The sequence below is a fragment of the Gordionus sp. m RMFG-2023 genome, chromosome 4 (genome assembly GCF_954871325.1).
Source record: "Gordionus sp. m RMFG-2023 chromosome 4, tfGorSpeb1-WG-v2, whole genome shotgun sequence".
NCBI classification, from domain to species: Eukaryota; Metazoa; Nematomorpha; class Gordioida; order Chordodea; family Parachordodidae; genus Gordionus; species Gordionus sp. m RMFG-2023.
In genome coordinates, this window is record NC_088778.1 from 13158507 (window position 1) to 13169606 (window position 11100).

Consider the following 11100-nt stretch of genomic DNA (forward strand, 5'->3'; position numbering starts at 1 on the left):
ATATTAATAAATCTATTTATTTGTTAATTCAAGTTCACAAAAATGAAATTTTATTTTATTTAAATTTTAAAATATTAAATGTTGAGCATAGTTTTATATTGGTTTTTCATCTAGTCAGTTAAACATTAAACATCAAGTTATTCTTTCTTTTTATATTGATTTGGAAAATCTTTTAAGTTATAGTAATAATATTTTAAAGATATATGCAAATATCATTATCCATTAAGCATTCAAATAAAATTGTGAATGGATGAAAAAATTCACAAAATATGGAACTAAAATGCAAATTAATTAATTTTTAAGATTCGGTTTCCATGAAATTGATCATTAGGAAGATAATATATTGAACAAATATTTTTTAAAGAATGATCAAAATTATTATTTTTGATCAATTTCCTGAATTAAAAAATATTTTTATAAAATACAATCCCCTGTTTCCCTCTAGTGCTCCTGTTTATTATTTCAATCTATTAGCCAATTTTTATTTCATTATGTAAAGTTTCCATATATAAGTTTAATAATTGTTCTAATCGGGCCATTTTGTACGATTCAAAGGGGGACAATGCATTAAAACTTGATAGATGATTATAATCATCTTGTATAAATCTCTCTAAAAAAATTATCAACAAAGTAATCAATAATTTCATACTAATTCTATTTTAAAGAAAGTCTTTTTCGCAATCAAATTAATTTGGTTTCGACTAAAAAATCTTGGAAATTTATAGGCGTTTTATGTACGCTTGATGATTTGTGGGGAGTGAGATTAAATTTTGTTAAAAGTTTTTCAGCCTTTATTCTAATCAAATCAATATAATTATTGCTTCTTATATTTTTTAAATATATTGATAGTGGAATACAATTTTTACATCCAGATAAGTACCTAATGACTGTAGTAGTGGATCTATTGTTATTAATATCTCATAAATTATAATGGCTAATATAATGTAATTTATATTAACGTATTAGATAAAAGACCAGAGGCTTTGACAGAATCATGAGTACCTCTGAATTAAAAGTTCTATTAGAAAAGTAAACTAATACTTCACCAATAGCCTCAAAATTAACATAAATGATGCGAGATGTTTCTAAATGACCAGTTTACCTCTGGTCTAAAAGTCTCTTAAGTATGGCCTGCATATTTACAGGATACGTTGAACCGCCTAAAAAATTATGCAATGCATTAAATAAATTAAAAAAATTAGAAATGATAACAATATTATACCAATTTTGAACCACAAGATGCAACATGTGGTTGTTGCAATGTATAAAAGGAACTTTTTTATTAATTTTTTTTTGAAATAGGGTTTGCACTCTTCCATTTCGGCCAGACATAACGTTTGCAGTCTGGTTTATCATAATTAATATTTAACTCATTAAGTTGCTTTAAATGCAATTAGTAATGCTTTCAGCAGAAAGACACTGTAAACTAATAATCCCTATTAAATTTTCTTGGACTTCTCTAGAAAAAATATATATAATTATTCTCATGTTTTCAAAACTTGATGCATCTTTTGTCATATCAGCCTTAAGACAAAATAAAAGGCATCTCACTTTTATTATATATATATCTGAAATATAATCAAGCATCATATCTACCATAATAGATATTACTTCATTTTAAATCGGGTGATATATATTGTGTATTTTTGTATATATATTTCGTAATTTTATTTAATTCAGGATCTTTTTAGATGGTGTATGAAAAAATTGCTATAAATAGTCCAGAAAGTATAAATTATGTTTTCTACATTTGCAGCATCCGTAATTTTTGTTGAACCAGTCCCAGGGAAAGATAGCTTCTTATGTTAAGAAATATCATGAAATCTTGATTTAAGATCCTAAAGATTACGGTTAATTTGTTGGCTTATAAAAATTTTGTTATCTCAGTATTTTCTTTATAATGCACAAATATTCACCGCTGTTTTAAATAACTGGTTATATCGGGCTTAGATAATATTATTTTAGTCTAAGATCTTAATCGGACCATTTTTAATCAGCCCAAATCGAGCTGTTTAGCAACACTGCACAATAATTACCAAATTTTATAAAAATTTAATAAGAAACTTTTTTATTTTAATAAATATTTAAGGATCGGTATCAATCTGTTTCCTTATATTTGATATATATATATATCAAGTCTTGAGTAACCACTTGATTAACTTCAGAAAATCCCGGTTTTTTATGATTTGCACCCAGACCAATATCAGAGACCTTCAAAAGATAATAATATTGTGATTGAACCATAATAAATAAAATAATTATTGAAATAAGTACAATTTAAACGTTATAATTAAGCGCCTATATAATGTTATACACAAACACAAGAAAATGATAAAATATGAATGAATGATGATTTATTATTGGATAAAAATAAAACAGGATAGGAAGAAATTTACAAACAATACATGTTTTTTGAATAGATATTTAAAATTTATTTTAAAAATATAAAAATAATCAATTACAAAAAAATTTTTTAAATTTGGGGGGCCGGAAAAATTTATGGGGGCCATATTTTGGGCCCGAAGATTTTTTCTGGAGGCCAAGTTTGGGGGTTAAAAAATTTTTTTGGGAGGGGGTCTGCCCCCCCCCATGGCTACGGCCCTGTATAGGTCTCAAATAAAAGTTAATTTAAATATATTTTTAATTAAAAAATAGTATTCACTTAGTATTAATAGGTTAACTTGGCCTGCTTTAAGGGGGGGGGGTAAAAAGTATAAAAAATATGGTTCTTAAATAATAACATATCGCAAGAGAACGAATAAAAATCTCATTCCCCGTCATTTTTGACGGGTTATCCTAGTATTAATAAAATGAGATAAAACAGGAATAATCAGGTTCCTTTTTTAGATTGTCATCTTTTAATGGAATTGCAGGAAATTATTCACAACTATAACCCATTCTCCACTCCCATAAGGTTTTAAATCCAGTTTAATTTTTACCAAAATCTAATTAAATCTGTTTGTATAACCGCTAATGCTGACATAAACTTTTTACCAAACCTAAATTAAAGGTCGTTTAATTTTTTCACCTCCTATATTTTAATTTAGAGTATAAGTGTATAAAATAATAATTTTAACTAACTTAAACTAAATTAAAACTATCTGCTGAATACTACAGCAATATAAGATTTGCAATCTAATTTTTAAATAGTTTAAAATTTTCAAAAGGGGGTATATCATTAAATTAATTTTCTGGCATCCCCTCTTTTTATACTCTGGCATATTTTCCAAAATTTTAAATGGTATTATAAAAAATTCTATCTGCTCAATATAAAATTTGAAATCTAATTTATAAATAGTTTGAAAAAATGGGGTATATCATTAAATTATTTTTCTGGCATCTCCTTCCTTTATACTCTGGCATATTTTCCATTTAAAAATTAAAAATATATATAAAAATTAAAAATATATATTTTTAAATGGCATTTATAAAAAATTCTAACTGCTGAATACTATCAGCAGTATAGTTTAAAATTTTCAAAGGGGGGTAATGCTTCTGCTCAATAAATAAGCTATAAATAAACACTCATTTATTTTATGGCGATAATACATTAAAATTTTTTAATAAACCTACTCTACCACATACCTATATTGTATTTTAATTTTTTTCAAAACTTTGATATTTCATGCTTCATCTCTATTTGGTACTCACCACTATTTATGATGATGGCTATCTCTCCGTGCCATTTTTGATTCTTATGATACACTCTCCACGGCCGAAGACCGGGCTAGGAGCTACGCCCTATATACTGAAAATGCATAAATGTTTATTTATCTTTATGCGTACAATATTTTTTTAATGTTTTTCTTATACTTATATTTTAGATTACATCAATTTTAGCTTTACAAACATCTGATGATATTCCAACAATTGCTTAGAGTGAAATCTAACATTGTATCATCAACAGGTTCAGTGTATTATTTTATAAATTTTTTATTTTAGATAACTGTCCCCATCTTATTTCCTCTTTATAATTGTACAAATATTGATATATCTGCCATTAATAATAAATAAATACAAAATAAACATTCAGAAGATCAGTGGCGTCGCTAAAGGGGGGGGGCGCAGGGGCTCGAGCCCCCTAAAAAATTTGAATAGCCCCCTGAAGCAAAAAGTTTTTTTTAATGGCTCCTTAATATCTCCTTGAGCTAAAAATATATTTTTTAATTGCCCTCTGAATAATTTCTTTTATAATTCTATTAAGTAATATATAGATTTAATTTTATTAAATAAATTAATAAGACTATCTTAATTTTTATTAAATGAATACTATTTTAATTATTAGATTAGATTATAACATATAAAATACTATGTCAGCTTGCAATCAAATTCTATGTTAAAAAAATAACAATATCACTCACTAAATATTAATTTAGCTTTAACAGTTGAAGCTTAATAGACTTTTATTATTTAAAATATTATATAACCCTAATAAATATAATCATTTGAAAATTAATAATTTAAAATTTTAGCCGAGTTCAAGATCACTAATCAACTATATTATTGATTTTTAAATTTAATTAACATATCTCTTCCTAAAATTATTTTCAAGGTCCAAATCCAAATAAGTATAAGAGATTTATTTATAAAAAGTAAGTAGACATATAGTTTATAATCCTCTATTATATATAATTTTTTATAAAATATTAGGTAAAATGCCACTTTTACAGACGTATCTGAGTTATATAATATATTACAGTTAATATTTTTAAAATTTTACTAATAAATGCTTTTGATAATAAATATAAGTAACAATTTGCTTACAAATATTTAACGCCATCTATTTATTTAAATTATAATTAAAATTAAACGTATTATTATTCATCCCACAATAGATGTAATAAATTAGATATCTTTTCTTCTCTTTTTTACGTGTTTTTAGAAAAGCTATATTTTTCTTCTTCGAAAAATAGATTTGAGTTAAATCTTTAATACAAATATATTTTTGATATTATTATAAACTAGAAACTACTATTATTTTAAGAAATTATATACCAACAAGAAGAGGGTGCGACAATAATATATAAAATCTTAATTGCTTTCATGATATCACTCTGGTTCTTATTTTGTAGTTATAAAATGTTTCATTTCTAATATAGGTTTTAATATTTTTGTTTTATCAATTTATCTAACAGAATAAATTGTGATGGGTTACCATCGTGAGTGTCATGGATAGGACTGAAAATTAACCAGCATCTATTATTTGTGTGGCCAGCGTCTACATGAGCGGGAGGGGTAAGAACAGTTTGCATCCTATTTTTTTGAGGGGGTATGGGGTAAGCTGCTTTAATGGGGGTAGGATAAATTTTTTGGGGGGTTGTCTATTAAACTTTGAGATGAAATAGGACAAAATTTATTGCTGTAAAAATTAATACTTTTATTATAGTATTATTATAATGCAATTCATCGACCAAATCTATATATTGCAAACAATCATACACATTGTTTCCCAAATAAACTCATTTAGATATTTCAGCAAGCTCATAATGCCATAATAATAAATTCATTGTAAATAATGGAGATTTTAATTGAATTTATTATCTAAAAAATAAATTCTTTATATTCATAAAATATCGATAATAACTGATTTGTATAATATGAAATCAATATTCAAATTGGATCAAACAGAATTCAATAATTATGTTGAACAAAAAAAAACAAGTTGAATAAATTAAAAAATTTTAAATTATTATTTATTGTTATAGATATAAAACGTAAATATTTTTCCCAGTGCTAAATGCAATAATTAACCACCTAAATGATCGATTTAATTATGATTGTTTAAATTTTTTATCACAAATATTCATTTTTACTCTCGCTGGAATTATGGATAATGAAAAAATAAAGGATGGCAAATATCCGAAATTTGTAATACTTATCATTGGATGTCCAAAACATTGTTAATGAATATAATGATTTTCGCTCTTTATATTTGGAGTCTCAATCAATCATTTTTTGCGAAGATCTTTTGAAAGTTAAAAAGAATGACGCGTTATATATCGATGAAAGTAATTTATTGATATTTTATTTGCAATAGGTATTGCAAACGATCAAACTACCGAGGAAAATATCAACAGCGAAATCACGACCAAAATAAAAAAAATGGATAAAATATTCTTTTATATTACCATACCGACTTTTAAATCAATTAAATTCTTATTCTAATTTAAATTTTGTATAAATATTTATTAACCCTTCCTACAACTTCCTGTTCAGCCGAAAGAGCCATGAGTAAAGTAAAAATAAACAAAACTCGAATGCGGAATAAATTTTTGGACCCATTTTTAGAAAATTTACTGTTAATATCCTGCGAAATTGATGTTTTTGAAAAATTTACAATTGATTAATGATATTATAACACAATTTACATTAACATCTATAAGGTTATCCAAATTATTAATAAAATAAGTAATGTATCTTTTTCACAGCGAATATATACGCTTTTAAAAAATGTAAATTTAATTTAACATTTTATAATTTCAATGCAAAATATACTATATTTAATTTTATTCTAATATTTTATATAATAACTCTATTTACAATACATGTTTTTAATTAATTAAAAGGTAATATAGGTATGTGGAATCAAGCTAAATATACATTATTAAAATTACTCGTCTTATATTTTTTACAATATTTGAGATCTAGAAATATTAATATGTTATCTCATTTAATTCACTTATATATATTTTATGAAAATAAAGTGAATATCAACCAAATTATGAAAAGATTTCATTATTTAAATATAAGTTGATTATCACCTACAAATTTTTAAATTTTTTTCCATAAAGAGGCTTGAAAGATTGTAAATAGAATTATGTTGTAAGGTTATAAATGGTGCCTTATTATAAGATTTTTTAAATAAAATCACTATAACATCGTAGGTCTGTAAATTTCGCGGCCGAAGCCCGCGGGATTTTTTTAGGTGGGTATGGGTAGATTTTGGAGGGGGTTAGCCTCCATCAAATTTTCTGCCATGTAGACGCTGTGTGTGGCTATGTAATTTAAGATTATTACTACAGCTGCTGAGAGCATATGATCGCACATTTTAGATAAGCAATAGGTCAACTGTGTAGTCGTTTATATAACATTAAAAATGGAAGATAATCTTTTAGAAGTTTAATATCATACAATAATTTTCTCGATTACTTATCTAGCTTCCAACATGGCATATAAAAGGAAGCTCTAACCATCATACAGTTTTATGATTTGAATTGGCCGTTTATACTCTCTTCTTCAAAAATTGTTGATTTGGTTTAGGCCTATAAATTTTTCCTTATTAGTCCATTCTATAAAACATTGTCTAAAATGGTAACAGAGAGTTATATTAGTTTGATAACCTTTTGTCAATGTAAGTTGCTAAGAATTATATTATTGCATTATGTGGTTTTTAAAAATTATTATCAATAAGGCATATGTATGAATTAATTAATCTTTTTTATCACTTGTAATTCTTTAGACGCAATTTTTTTTTATATCAGCAATCAAAATTATTTTATACTGTAATAATAGATTTTGTATTAAAAAAATTATTTTTAGAAATGTCTTGTATTGTTTTTATTATTTATATGCCAGTTTATTTTGTATGCATAATTTACAAAATATGAAATTCAGATTAATTGTTCAAAGTTAACAAATTTTAAAAAAGTATAATATATTAATATAAAACCCGGACGATGGCCAGAAATTTTTTTTTAGTTGAGCCCCCTGAGATTGTAAAGGCTAGCGACGACCCTGTCTTTTACACGTCTGTAGGCAAGCCACAAATACCAGTACGTTTAATGGTCCTAAAACTATTATTTAAAAGTCTGTGGTATGATAAAAAAAGATCGAGCCAAAATCTAGATCACACCTATAATCTTATGTGCAGGAGAAGATCTGATTTTAATTCTAAATCAAAATATATCCATATTTATTGAGTATTATATTGGTTTGAAATACTAAACAAATATTTTTTTTTCAAAATTTTTTTTGTAATGTTGAAGAATTTAAAAAATACACGTCTAAATAATTTATATTTTTTTTGTCCAACACATCTTCTAGTCTAAATAAAGTTAATCTTATTGTCATGTTGAGAGTATTTCCATTTCATATTTATTTTACATGAAAACCGAACTCCCCTGTATTTTAAATTTTAAAAACAAATTTTGAAAACATATCGAATGATCATATCATATATATTACTCGTTTTAAATACATGAAACTAAACGAAAAAACTACGGGGGATTGTTAAATGCGATATGCGCTATCAATAATTAAAATATCTGATGCTAGATCTAATGCCTTAAGGATTTTTTCCGGATCTACCCGAACTCAAACTCCTCCGTTTATACATGTGTTAGAATAAAAATTTAAATTATTTTAGCTATTTAAGATTCTATTTATCAATTATAAATAATTTTCTAATAATACTGGGATAAATGTTGAATAAAGCCGCCTATATGAAAATATATATCACTCCTGCTTCATTTGCTTTGGCTAAAAGAGAAAAAATGTAAAACACAAATCTAATATTGGTTTATCTTTTATATATATAATTTACATAGATTTTTATCTTTATTTGTCTATATATTGTATATTTTTTATACATATTATATAGTAAATATTTTATAAATCTGAATAAATTTATTGACAAAAATGTAATTTATTTATTGCAAATTAATTTTATTTAAATATAAGATATTAAATTTGAGCTTAGCTTGTTAAAGAACTACAGGTAAGAAACTTGAGAATGTTTGGATTCTTTTTAGTTATAAATCTAATTTGATAACGTAATCTATATATCTATTTTGGTTTCTTAAGTTAATTTTCTTAAAATAATGTATCAAGATATTTGCAAAGGAAATCTTAATCTTTATATACTTAATATTTTAACAATATAATATAGGTCTAAATTAAAATTATAAAGTATGAAAAAGTACTAAAAATATAGCCCGATTAAGTAAGTTTTGATTATGGAAGGGTCATATTGGCAATGTTACAATTTAAGTCTTAGGAGTAACTATAATGTTCATATAATCTGTAAATAAATATGATTAAAATAAAATTATATTTACCGTTCTCACTTCAAATTTTCCACCGGAATTTTTATAAAGTTTTCGTAAAATTGTGATGAATTATTTGTTGAGAAATCAAAATATTTTTTGCATGAATTTTAAAATTTAGGACAGCCACATGTTTTGAAAAAAACAGTACAATCTCTAAGAAAGTAATAACTTTTACAAATTTAACATGTATAATAAAACATGCACAAGAAATAACAAATTAGGTGACGTTTTACTTGAAACAAGATTAAGATAGGAATGAGTCATAGGATAAGTTATTATATTTATAACAAAAAATTAAAAATGAAACAACGTGTGTTTTTATTTTTGCATAATACTAAAAAATAAATGACGATCCAATTTATAATATATATAACAAAACAGATATAAAAAATACATCATAATTTTAAAAAATTTGATATTTTGATTTTTGCTTTTTATTTACTCCGATTTTCTACATATTCCCTTAAAGTACATTTCAATATGAATTACAGAGTTCTACATTCGCTAAAAATAATAATTCTCCACTTTTTATATTATAAATTTATAGACAATAGTCATTATATGTCATATCTATTTTTTTATACCCCATAGTTTAAAAATAATTTAAGTCTTATAAATCAACCATTAAATTAATTTTTCTTTCATTTCGAAAATCATATTTTAGAAATACGTCAACTCATTTAAAAAAAAATTTATCCACATTATAAATTAAAAGAAAAATAATCTTTTCTATTCCACCTTATCATTTAAAATTCATTAATATTTTTTTAAAAAAATTATCTAACAAAGATTTATTTTGATTTTTAAAGAAAACGGGGTATGCGGGAGAAATTTGGTGAAAAATTCTATTTTGCAGAATTATGAAAATCGAATTTGTGAAAAATGGCTTAGTTAACCCCCACCCCCTCAATTCTTAAATACTTTACATGTTCGCATATTCCTATTTATACATTTGTAAATAGATTTATTAAAAGCCCAGACGATTTTAAATTTATTTATATATTATTTCTTTTCTACCTCCCCCGCCCTGCCTTGATGAAAGAAAAAAAATATTATTTACTTTTCGTTTTATTTTACTTTTTTTCTCCCTTTCAAAAAAATAATTACATTTTTATATGTAATATAAATAAACTAATAAAATATTTTTCATTGTAACTTTAAATACAAAAATTATTCTTACTTACCATCTATTATATATGCGCCATATAAAAAATTGCACAAATCCTTAATTTTTGGTATTAGTTTACATAAAATTGTTTTTATTTAGTTATTTTTTAAAATAGTACCAAAGATTTTCTTCTTCTAAAAGTTATACTTCAAAATTTATGAATAAATTACCTCTTATTTGATAATTAATTTTTATACTTTATACTTTTTTATAGTACTGTTTGTGACTTCCCTTCTATGTTTTTTGATTGAAATTAACCAAGATTTTAAGAGGCATTATTATTGTATATTCCACATAAAACCACAGAAAATAGATTATTTCGGCATGTTAAACTGCTCGATTAGAGCCGATTTTTAAAAACGGCTAACTCAATATTTTATCCAGATAATTATTACGTAAGCCTTATAAGATTGTGGTCATAGATGGCACAAAAGTTTGGACATATATCAGCCATGTTGAGGTTTAGGTAATATTAATAATAGCATGGTCATATTCTTAAAATAATACACATAAGTCAATTAAATTTAATTAAAATTTTTTTTTATTTAATAAAGAAAAAAAAATTAATATTTGAAAGAAGAAATAAAATTAAAATTATGATTATAATAATAGATAATAGCGTTTTACGTTTCTCAATTTCACGTTTTATATAATAGATTTCATAATATATCATTTATTTTTGATTCCGCGTTTTTTATAATATATGATTTTATATTTATTTTTAATTACGCGTTTTATATAATAATTTTTATCAATATTAAATTTCAATTTTATCATCATTTTTTTTATATATCTTTAATTGTAGCGTTTTGTATAATAATTTTTTTTATTAATATTAAATTTCTATTATTTTTATTTTTTAAGGCTGCATTCATAGTGGAGACG

The 11100-nt window shown here is 24.2% G+C and overlaps 1 protein-coding gene across 1 annotated transcript in view; it reads right to left on the minus strand.

Annotated features, from left to right (window-relative positions):
• Positions 1-11100, minus strand: part of LOC135928962 (uncharacterized) — a 39403-nt gene that overhangs the window by 24686 nt on the left and 3617 nt on the right. The gene's annotated exons all lie outside the window — the stretch shown is intronic.